General features: G+C 29.7%; 1 pseudogene; it reads right to left on the reverse strand.

Annotated features, from left to right (window-relative positions):
- Positions 1–1813: 1813 nt before the first annotated feature.
- LOC125856416 (putative late blight resistance protein homolog R1B-23) lies at positions 1814–11364 on the reverse strand (annotated as a pseudogene).
- Positions 11365–12143: the final 779 nt, after the last annotated feature.

A 12143-nucleotide genomic window follows, 5' to 3' on the forward strand; every position in this document is an offset into this window, starting at 1 on the left:
ATGGCGAAATTATACATGATGGAAATATCGTTTATTATAATTGTCCTCCCAAACACAATGCTAAATATTCAATTAATGTCCGATATCATAAATTTCTTTCATCAATTTATAAAAGAATGGGTATAAACAGTACTGTTTATAATTTGATTATAGTCGTAAAATACCCTACTTCATTTTTATCACAAGGACAAGTAAATTTTGGAGAGTGGATTATCTATAATGACGAATCGTTGACCGACTTTTTGAGGGTTCCAGATGACTACATAGATCAAATCAAGTAAACAATACTTGAAATCTATGTTAGGAAGGAGCCTAAGACTAGTCAACAACGTTCTCCTTTATTAGTCAATGTCCATCCACTTTATAAAAAGTGTAATAAAAAGTTCTACTTTATAAAGTGTAAGAAAAAGTTCCATTTTATAAAGTGTAAGAAATAGTTCCATTTTATAAAGTGTAGAAAATAATTCCGTTATATATTAAAATATACATGTTATGAGACTAACAGAAAACGTTTAGAATATTAGATAAAGTGGAATTTTTTCTTCCACTAAGCCTATTTTAATTACTTCCTAAAGTAATGGCTTATTTTGGTCACTTTTATATTTTTGTGGCTTATTTAGGTTCCCAGTCCCATTAAGTTTGTCAAGTTAAGTAGGAGAAGAAAGGTCTAGAAATGAGAATATAATCAGATAAGAGAGTCCACAAAATTGAAGGGTCATTTTCAAATCAGTCTTCTACTCTGTTTCTCTTTTCCTTCTCTCCTAAGAATACCGATCATTTTTCGGGTCGAATTTCGTCTATTGGGTTCCCGCCGGCCCAGTTAGAAAGATGAATTTGGGCTACTCACGGTTATACCTTATTAGGTCCAACAAAATAGAAAAAAAAGGAAAAACTACATACTACCATATATATTATGATTATACTTTCAAAATATTATTATGTATTTTAACACTAGTCAAGAGTTTTCTATCATATATTAAGGAAGATACATTTAGTAAATGAGGTTTTATTACCAGATACACTAAAATAGGGAGAAAGGTGAGCAAGATTCATTATGTATCCAGATACATACATCTTGTAGCGGGTGTGATTCACATGTATCCATGTATCTAGTTTGGCATGTATCTGGACACCAGATACATAGAACAGTGGTGAGTGAGATGGGAGGCGAGCGAAATTTGTTATGTATCACAGATATATGCGAATTCACTCGAATACAATGTAGCTATAACGAACTACACCTAATTTTGACCACATATATTCCAAGATACATGTATTTGAATGTATTTGGACGCACCAATATTTGGTAAGATACGAAATATTGCAAACTGGAGTGTATATATATATCTAAGTAATTAGTTCCTAAACTAGTGGGATTTATGTAAGTTCTCCATAAATAAATAAAAACTACGTTAAACAACATGAAGCATACTATTATTGGTGTTGATTACTTGTTGAAACAGTAATTTTCGAAATTAAATTTTCTGCAGTTAAATTTTAGAACATTTCCTTTAGTTGTGGGCCAACATCAAAATTCCTATTTAAAACAGATCATATTTATTGCCAGTAGGTTGAAAGTTGGAATCACGTAAAACTTCAATAATCATTAGAAATCTTTATAATATAATTCAATTTCGCTATACTCCTTATATCATAAAATTATGCTTATATCCTCTGTAGTATAAGAATTTTATATTTATATTTCTATGTGGTATATTCGTTATTAAATACCTGTAGAGAATTCTTTATAGCAGGAGGCATGTCAATGACATTGCCCTCAAGTATATTTCACGATTCAACTACTCTTCTAGTATTTCAAAGAAACTAACAATAGATTAAAACAAGAGTTTTACACAAAGAAAACAAAGCAAATATAACCATAACAAAATAGGAAAGATGCAAACAGTTATTTTTCTGTGGCTTCCACACGAATGGGGAACTCGAAATGCAACAGAGCTAGCCTTATTTGAAAATGACAATACTCCAGCTAGCTATTTGTCTGATGATCTTTGGCTTCCAGCAAGCTCAATGTCCAAGTTCTCTCCTGCAGAAGAAGAGGAAAATTAAGTTTTAGTATCTGAAAAAAAACAGAAACAAGGAGAGGAAAATTGTAGCGGATAAACAAATGAATTCGACTGACCTTTCAACTTCACTGTGTGGCCTTGGATCAGCATCAGGAGGGAATATGCTGCACTTGAATTTCATGTCTTGATATTTCTTATGTTTCACTATATCTTTTGCAGATTTGACTGCTTTGCTTGTGTTCTCTAACCTCATCTCGCGAAGATTAGGTATATCAGCCAGCTGAACTGGTACAGCGTCGAGCTTATCACAAGAGACAAGAACAAGGTTCCTAAGTAGTTACGATTCGATGCCTCCCAAGTTTCTAATTCCACCCTCTCGATCCACAATACTCGGAGTTTGCTAAAACCTCCTACCTCCGGCTTCCAAGTGTCACCTGTGAATGCATTTTCTTTCAACTTTAGAACCTCAAGGGATTCCAATTGCCCTAATTTGTCGGCCTCACTCCATGCAAACCTTGTGTTTCTCAAAGTTAACTTCTTCACGGTACGTACAAGTCTGAAGAATGTTGCAGGAAGTTGAAGTGTTTTATTCATGTAATCAGGAACATCATTAAACAGTTTCAAATGTTCCAGGCACTTTAGCTCTTCAAGATTGCTGATTCCACTTCCACCTCTGGACTCAAAAAAGCCCGTCATTTGCCCTCGAATGCTCAATTTTCTTACATTACACGCCTTTGCTAGCACATCTTTCTCACAACTTTCTGGCGCAACCATAGAAAGAGTCTGTAGACAAGAAGGTTTACCTGTGGTGGTAGTCGGGGATGGCAATTTTGCAGGTATGTTGGTGCGGAGATGCCTCAACTGTAACAAGTTCCATATTTCTGCTTTTACTTCAAGAGTGGGCTCTAAGGTACTTGTATTAAGTATTAGAGTTTGTAAATTCCAGAATTTACCAAAGGCAGGAGGGAGGGCCTTAAAGTCACCTGAGATAGCAATATACCTCAAATGAAATAATTGGTTGAAGTCTTTGGAGAAAATAAACTTGAGAGATTCAACATCCAAGACTCTCATAAGTGGAAAGGCTTTGTGAATGAGTTTGATTTTTTTAGCAGACAAGTCAATTGGTTTTTGTTTTGCGGAAAAACAATAGAAAGATCTGACATGTTCTGCAAAAGGTGCTGTGGAGAGAAAGACAGACAGATAAGATGGTTGAATACACAATCGACGGCAATTATCTGGGTCCGGTATAGGTTGATCAGGTGATACTTGTTGAAAAAGCCATTTCTCACTAGCTTCCTTTCTGCAAAACTCATGAAACATGTCATGGAGACGACATGTTTTTATTCGACCATCAGACCTCTTTTGCAACAATATCACTAAATTTTTATTGACAAGATCTTTCAAATAAAACTCTGCTATCTCCTCTAGAGTGAACATAGGCTGCGGTTTTATCAACCCCTCTGCTATCCACAAACAAATCAATTTCCAATAAGGGATATCAAACCCCCGAGGAAAGACACCACAAAATAGAAAGCACGCCTGCATTTCTGGAGTCAAATGATGGTAACTCATCTCTAAAAGCACACCATAATCTTTGTTACAAAGATGTTGCAACATATTTTTTTCAATCCTTAACCAGTCACTTTTGTCCGGAAGACCTCTTAATACTCCTGCAATTAGCAGTGTTGCAAGTGGTAGTCCATGGCATGTTTTTGCAATGTTTTTTCCAATTTCAACTAACTCAACAGGAAAATTTCCGTTGCCAAAAGCCCTCTTTTCCAACAACTCGAAACTATGTGATATACTCAAAAACTTCAGATTATGGGTAGCTGGATTGGCATAGGCAGCGAGGTGTTTGTTACGCGTGGTCACCATGACTCGATGCCCTTTTTTGTTTCTGGGGAAAACTTTCCTTATCTGATCAACGACTTCTGCTACCCACACATCATCTAAAACAATGAGGCATCTTCCTTGACTCATAAAACCACCTATCGTCTTAGCCAATGCATCCACCTCATCATTGAGATGATCTTCTATGCGATTTGTGAAGAATTTGAGAATCCTAAGATGAATATCCTTTATTTCGTATTCCTGACCGACATAAACCCAAAGGATGATGAAAAATTTAGATGAAATCTTAGAATCATTGCAGATTTTTCTTGCGAGTGTAGTTTTTCCAAGTCCTGGCAAACCCACCACTGGAATAGTATCCAGTTCCGCCGGTCCTTCAATAAGTCGCTTGATCACTATGTTAGCTTCCTCATCAAACCCGACCACTTCATCATCATCTAATAAATAAGGATCCTTTTTAACATAATAATCAAACGGATTGCATTAGAAAACAGAGCAGGTAATATTCTTAATTATAACTATTAAAATTCTATACTTCGTACAATGCCACCCTAAGATATAACTCTTCGCAAAGGTGATAAAAGAGACATAGAAAGCAATAAAAATGTACTGTATGTTGTTTAATTGAGGTATGACATTTTGCCTTCGACACATTCACATTTGAGCTTTAATTTTTTTAAAATTATTTTATCAATTGAAACAAATATTGTAGGTATATTATATATAATTATATCACTGCTAATAATACTAGTATAGTATATTATACTAAGTACCTCAATCATACGACTCGGTTATGGCTATACAACATATATTTTAATATCAAATACTAAGCCCCCTTTTATATAGCATGAAATATTACACATAAATATGTCATTTAACTTGGATTTAGCTGACATTTACGCCCTCTAACTTTAAATGTGCACAAATAGATACTTAAACTTGTATATAGGAGAATTAGGTGAATAGCCTTGAATATTATATATAGGTTATCCTTGACTAACCAGATAAAAAGAAGTTGATTTTTTTCTTTTGACTCCTCCCTAGGAGCTCCCACTTTTGTGCTCCTTTGGTGACTCGAACTCAAAGCCTTATGGGTTGAAAGTGAGAAGTGCTTACCATTCAAGCAATTCCCTCTTGTTAGTTGAAGTTTAAATTATCAAAAGGCAAACTGAACAAAAAATAAACTCCTATATATCAAATTTTACTTCATTTATAATTTTAAAAAGTAAATATTGTTTTTTTTATAAAGACAGATCTTCCGAGACTTAAGTAGGATAGGAGCATAAATTACTTGATAACCAACAACAACGTACCTAGTCTATTATCACAGAGTGGGGTTTGGAGAGGGTTACATCTACCTTAAAAGTGAGGTAGAGAGGCTAGTTTCACCAACTTCTCATAAACTCCCTTCTTTGCCTCCACCTTTCCTTATATATACTTCCCCATTCCACCACCAGTCCCCTCGATGCCCACCAAATCAGCCTCTCGAGACACCCAACACCTCACTAGTTGTCTCCCGAAAGCAATTGATGGTTTTATTTCACATATTGTTCGCATTTCCACTTCTCCCCCAAACTCGCATGATTGCCATCGACTTCTTCCCCATCTCCTTGGACGGTCATCCACAACCCTCTATTTTTTCTCCTTCTTAATCTTCAAATTCATCGCCAGGAAATTATGTTGGATCGAAAGATTCTCACTTGGCAACCTTATAATTCTTACAAAAATCTTTATGACCCTTTCTAAGAAAGCAAAAAGTATATCTAAGTCTTGACCACCAAATTACGGAATGTAACCAAGTGTTCTTCTAAATATTCCTTCTTCGAGAAACTCGAATTTGCTATCATCAATCCAAACACTTTTATGAAATTCAAAAGTGAGACTCGTCTTCATTTCTATCCCTGAAACCAAAGCCACTGTGTACGTTGCCATAACCCCTTGAGGATGACCCGATGTGTCCATTGATAAAATGTTTGCATAGAATCATAATATTTAGTACTATATAAAAAAAATCATTTAATTATTTCAATTTTCTTGATTATTTCACTTAATTTTATTTTAATCTAGGCTAAATACATAGATAACCCTTTAAACTTGATACAACCTACTATAAATTAAAGGGGAAAATAAGCAAATACCCCATAAAATAATTACAAATATATACCCCTTTACATTCATACTCCTTTAAATAATTATACTATATACCCCATTTACTAATTTCGCTTAACTGATATTAAATCAGTATCATAGATACTGTATTGGTATCATTAAGATTGATAATTTCGTTAAATTGATACTAAATCAGTATGTATATATGTTGTATTGGTATCATTAAGGTTTGTTGTTAAGAAATTACTCATTAGTCAATGATACTATAAGAGTATATATTATACTCTTATAGTATCATTGACTAATGAATAATTTCTTAACAATAAACCTTAATGATACCATAAAATATATATATATATATACACACTCTTATATCATTGACTAATGAGTAATATCTGAACAAGAAACCTTAATGATACCACAACAATATACATATACACTCATATATTATCATTGACTAATAAGTAATTTCTGAACAAGAAACCTTAATGATACAAATATAATATATATATACTGATTTAGTATCAGTTAAGCGAAATTATCAACCTTAATGATATCAATACAGTATATGATACCGATTTAGTATCACTTAAACGAAAATTATCACCCTTAATGAATGGGGGTATGAACTGTAATTATTTATGAGAGAATGGGTATTTCAAGAATTACTTTGGATTTGGGTATGAACTTGTAATTATTTTAGATTTTATAGCCCATTTCTATAGTTTTTCCATTTATACACATTAACTTAGTGATCAGATAAATACTCAACTTGACAAAAATATGGGTTCCATTCCCACTTTATAATCCTCTCCTCCGTCCCCAATTTTAAAAAAGAAAACATGAAAGATTTTTCTTCGTTCGATATGGGTGGGCTCTTTTCAACATATCTAAACCACACAACAGATATTAAATCTCATATCAAGTTGTGTTTCTATAATAAAATAAACTAGTTATGAAAATTTCTATCATAATATTTGTTCATAAATTTATTTTTTAAGTGTGGTTAATTAAATTATTTTATTAAATATAAAATTAAATATATGATAAATATTATTAATATTAATAACTTTTAGGAGGTATAGATTAAATGATTTTAATTTTTTACTCTAATTTTTTTTTTATATAAATATTTGTATGGTTGTAATCATCCCTTTTTTTTCCTCACAAATCTAATCATAATTAAATTATTTTTTCTTTATCGATTGTTGATTTTTTACTCAAAGTAGTTATAAAATTAACACAAATATTAGTGAGATTTAAAGTAATAAAACTACAACTTAAGAGTTAAGGATATAAATTTAAAATTAAAGGAAATAACTAAAGTGAATCCCATAATTTCAAAAAACTTATACACAAATTAAATATCCTTAAAAAAAATTATCCTCTTTTATATATAATACTAGAAAGGGAAGCCCACTCTTATTTTTTAAAATATAATAATATTTGTTTTTTTACTACTAATAATATTAACGATCTAATAATAACATTAGAAATCAAGGGTAATGCGGATAAAAAGATCAAAAAAATAAAATAATCAAATGTATTACTTAGATCATCATTATTTGAAATTCGTAATTTTTATTTGTGGTACTTTTATTTTTTTAAATACAATAGTATTTGTTTTTTTCTGTTAATAATATTAACATTAGAAATCAAGTGTAATACGGATAAAAAGATCATAAAATAAAATAATCAAATGTATTACTTAGTTAACAATAATAAAATATGATAGAATTTTGGACGATTAAACCAAAAATTGAAATTTAAATCATTAGGGATATATTTGCTACAGTTAGTAGGCGTTTGGCCATGCGATATCATATCACAATATGGTATCGTGAGATGAAATCAACGTTTGGACATGCGATTTTACGCTGATTCCATCTCATGATTCCATATCATGAGATGTGATGCATATTCTCCAAAAACCATGATATGAAATTATATGGGAATTCCATATCATGATTTGAGATATTTTAATATAAAAATTGATCCACAAGTTTATATTTTGTTAAAACAACCCCACATTTATATCTACTAACCATTTATTTCATATGTAAATAAAATTTATAATTACATCATTACTTTTTAAAATTTATTATTCTCACTGACATAAAATTTATTATTCTCACCAACATATAGTCACTTTAACTCACACCAACCAATTGTTAAAGTGATGAAATATTTATGGTCTATGAGCATGAAAATATAGTTGCAGATGATATTGACCAACAAATGACTCAAAGTAACAATGTTGGTTCATTTTCTCGGTCACATGATCGAGAAATGCAAGTTCAACGTGAGGAAATTGTTCGTACTATGTGGGGGATTATATTAAAGACTAGTACACTACAATTTATGTTCAATTTTTTTTATTAAATTAAAGTTAGATGAAACAATTACTTTAAGTGGAGAACAAATAATTTTGTAATAATTTATTATGCGATTTTATAAATTTTTGTTTATTTGATAAGATTGAATAAACAATTGGGACTATTTTAATAGTTTTACAACTTATGAGATTTTTATGAGAAAATATAGGCTCAAACACATATGCAGACCCTTAAACTAGTCCCTAAATTTCATTTTGACACTCTAACTCAACCTTGTTCCATTTTAACTCCAATTTTTATGTTTTATTTTGACACTTCTAAGTGATGTGACAGAGTGTGTGCATCACACTTTCTCTAAGAGAGTGAAAGACACAAAAAAAAAAATATTTTTTTAAATAATAAAAGATTAACCCTTCAACTCTATTTTTTTAATGTACCATTTAAACATAAAATACTAATTTTGATTTCTTTATTTCTATATATGCTCTTCAACTGCAATTTTGCATTTCAAGAATCGTAGTTCATTTGTTAGTTATTGTAAAAAATTCAAAATGATGGATGATCATTGATATTTTTTAAAAAGCTAACAATTTCATTTTGAGAGTTTCCTGTATTTTTGAGTGAAAAATAAAAGAAGATATGACGTTGATTTTTAAAATGAAAAAGTGGAAATGAAGAAACTTTTTATGTTGTATTTTTAATGACAAGTTTCTTCATTTTTATTTATGTTCTTCATTTCCACTTTTTCATTTTAAATATCAATGTCATATCTTTTTTAAAAAATAAAATAATGATGAACATCAATTTTTTTTTAGAGTTTCTGTACATTATTGTGTGAAAATAATCGATAAAAGTGTGTTGATTTTCTTTTTAAAACAATTAATTAAATTAAATAACACCACATATATTTTTTCCATATCTAACCTATTTGGACTAACTCAAATACTATTTTTCTAATTTTTCAGTCAACTAAATACGAGAAAAAAAAAACTCATGTTCATTGCTAATTAATAACACTATAAAAAAATGTTGAAACTCGATAGATTTCGTTGGATTGTCATTAATTTTCTTAAGAAAGAAAATCGACGCACTTTCATCGTTTATTTTTCAGGCAAAAATACAGGGAAACTCTCAAAAAGAAATTGTTACTTTTTTTAAAAAAATATCAATGATCATCTATCAATTTGAATTTTTTACAATAACTAACGAATGAACGATGATTTTTAAAATGCAAAATTGCAGTTGAAGATCATATATAGAAAAAATAAATAAATAGTATTTTGTTTTTAAATGGTACATAAAAAAATAGTGTCGAAGGGTTAATCTTTTATTATTTTAAAAAAAATACTTTTTTGTATCTTTTACTCTGTTAGAGAAATTGTGATGCACACACTCTACCACATCATTTAGGAGTGCCAAATTGAAACATAAAAATCGGAGTTAAAGGATTAAAATGGAACAAGGTTGAGTTGGAGTGTCAAAATGAAATTTAGTGACAAGTTTAAGGGTCTGTATATGTCTTTGGCCGAAAATATACAACACAAAAATTTCATAACGCATGTCCAAACAAAACTTTAATTTCATCTCATAATTCCATATCATGATACCATAGTAATACTTATTTAGTTTAACTTATTTAGAAATATATATAATTAATATATGTATAAATTATAGAAATTTATATATTATTTTATGTAATATCCTACTTTCTTTTTCTTCTCTACATTCTTTTTGTATAATTATGTGTAACTGATCCACGATATTTCCACAACAGCTTTAATAATTAACAGAGAAAACTTTAAAATAAGTTCAGCTACGGGGTTGGTCTGCACTCTGCAGTGGGGGTGGGTTTTCTTCTTATGACACATGCCTCTATCCTATTTGTGTTTTGATACATCATTAGCAAGAATATCATTTTATTATAGTTAAAAATAATTTAATTTTAATAAAATAATTTATAGTTATATAAATATCTAAGAATTGTTTTAGACTATAAATATTACTTTTTTCTTTTTTTGGTTATATATTATATCAAATTAAACGATGTCATATAAAATAGAATGGAGGAAGTATATTAGATTAAAGGAAAATGGCTTGATGTATCCTCAAATTTACTATCTAGAGTTGATGTGCCTCCATTAAAAAAGTAGTTTATATATACTATATTGTTACACAAATGACTCACATATATTTTTTTCTTTTAACGAGAGTGAAAAAATCATTTTTTATTTTAAAAATATTCATCTAGGATATATTTGATCCTTCTCAAACATATTTTTTCTTTACTTTTTCTTATTTCAACCGCTAATTTAAATTTATTAATTTAATGGTCAAATTTATTTTTTCGCCAACTTTTTTATAAAATTTATCATAGATACTCCAATTTCTTTTACAAATACAAAAGAATTAATTTTGAATTTTTTCTCATTTTTGTCTCTTTTTCAATTCACATTTATTCCCTCATTTTAAATAATGATTAAAAAAAAAAAAAGTATGTGTGAGAAGGATGATATAATTTTTTTTTAAATTTTTTTTTTTTTTTAACAAATCTGAATAGGTGAAATTTGAATGCAACTCTGGGGAGTGGGTAGGTTTTAGCATACCTGGGTTACTTCGTGCCGTTTTCCAGAGAATTTAATAATTGGTTTAAGCCTGAAAGACTCTCTGTTATCTTGCCGAAGTTTCTTCACCTTCACATGGATGTTTCTGATTTCAGCTGCGAGAGCCCCAACTGCTGTGAGATGATGAGCGACAACGAAGTATCTTCCAATTACATTCTTCTCTCGATACAGCTTCGCCTGAACCAGAAATTTATCAATTACATCTTCAGCTTTATGTATAATTAATTGAATTTCCTTCACCAATTGATCCCATAAACTGCCATCGCTCTGGAATTTAGCAGCATCGTCCAGCAACACTTTCAGGCGTTGAGCTTCTTCCAACAGATTGCTCAACTCGTGAAATGCGCCTTTAATCAGATCCACATTTTCACTTAATAGCTGCAACAACTTCTCCACCAGAAGGTTCAACGCAACATCTGCCATCTCTCTAACTAACAATGTAAATGGAGAGGATAGTCTTTAGAGAGGATAGTTTTTTTCAGCTCATTAGCGATGACATCGATATATATATAACGAAAAAGGTTTAAACAAAATACATGTGAAATAAGTAAAAATGTTTGGTCCAAAAATGTTTATATACTCAATAATTTGATCTAAAAATATCCTTATTATTAGTTAATGGGTCAAAAATATTATTTCTTTTCTTTTTAAATACATTCTTTTTGTAATGATTTTTTTTTTATATAACGATAAAAAAATTCTAATAAAGTAGAAAATATTTTTATTTCTTAATCTTTTCCGAATTGGGTTAAACATTTTCTATTTAAAAAAAATCAACATTTAATGCAATTTAAGTGCATTTTAACCCTTTGAGTAATATGACCCAAAAACACTTTTCCATTAATCATTTAGTCCAAAAATGCTCTTATTATTATTATTATTATTATTATTATTATTATTATTATTATTATTTAATGGGTCAAAAATATCCTTTTCCCAAATAAATATATTATTATTTTTATTTTTAAACACATTATTTTTCTAATAATATTTTTTATGAACAAATGTTCATCATACTTCAATTCACAAAAAAATTGAAATGTTTTTATTTTATTATGATTTTTTTATTGTTATCAAAATGAAAATTAATGATAGAGTTACTATGATCTTATAAATATGACCTATATTATCAGTTAAAAAGGTACAGAAAGCTATTCTATTTTAATTGCTAAATGAGATTAAAAAGAAAAAGAAATATTATC

Source organism: Solanum stenotomum, chromosome 2 (assembly GCF_019186545.1).
Source record: "Solanum stenotomum isolate F172 chromosome 2, ASM1918654v1, whole genome shotgun sequence".
Classification (NCBI taxonomy): domain Eukaryota; kingdom Viridiplantae; phylum Streptophyta; class Magnoliopsida; order Solanales; family Solanaceae; genus Solanum; species Solanum stenotomum.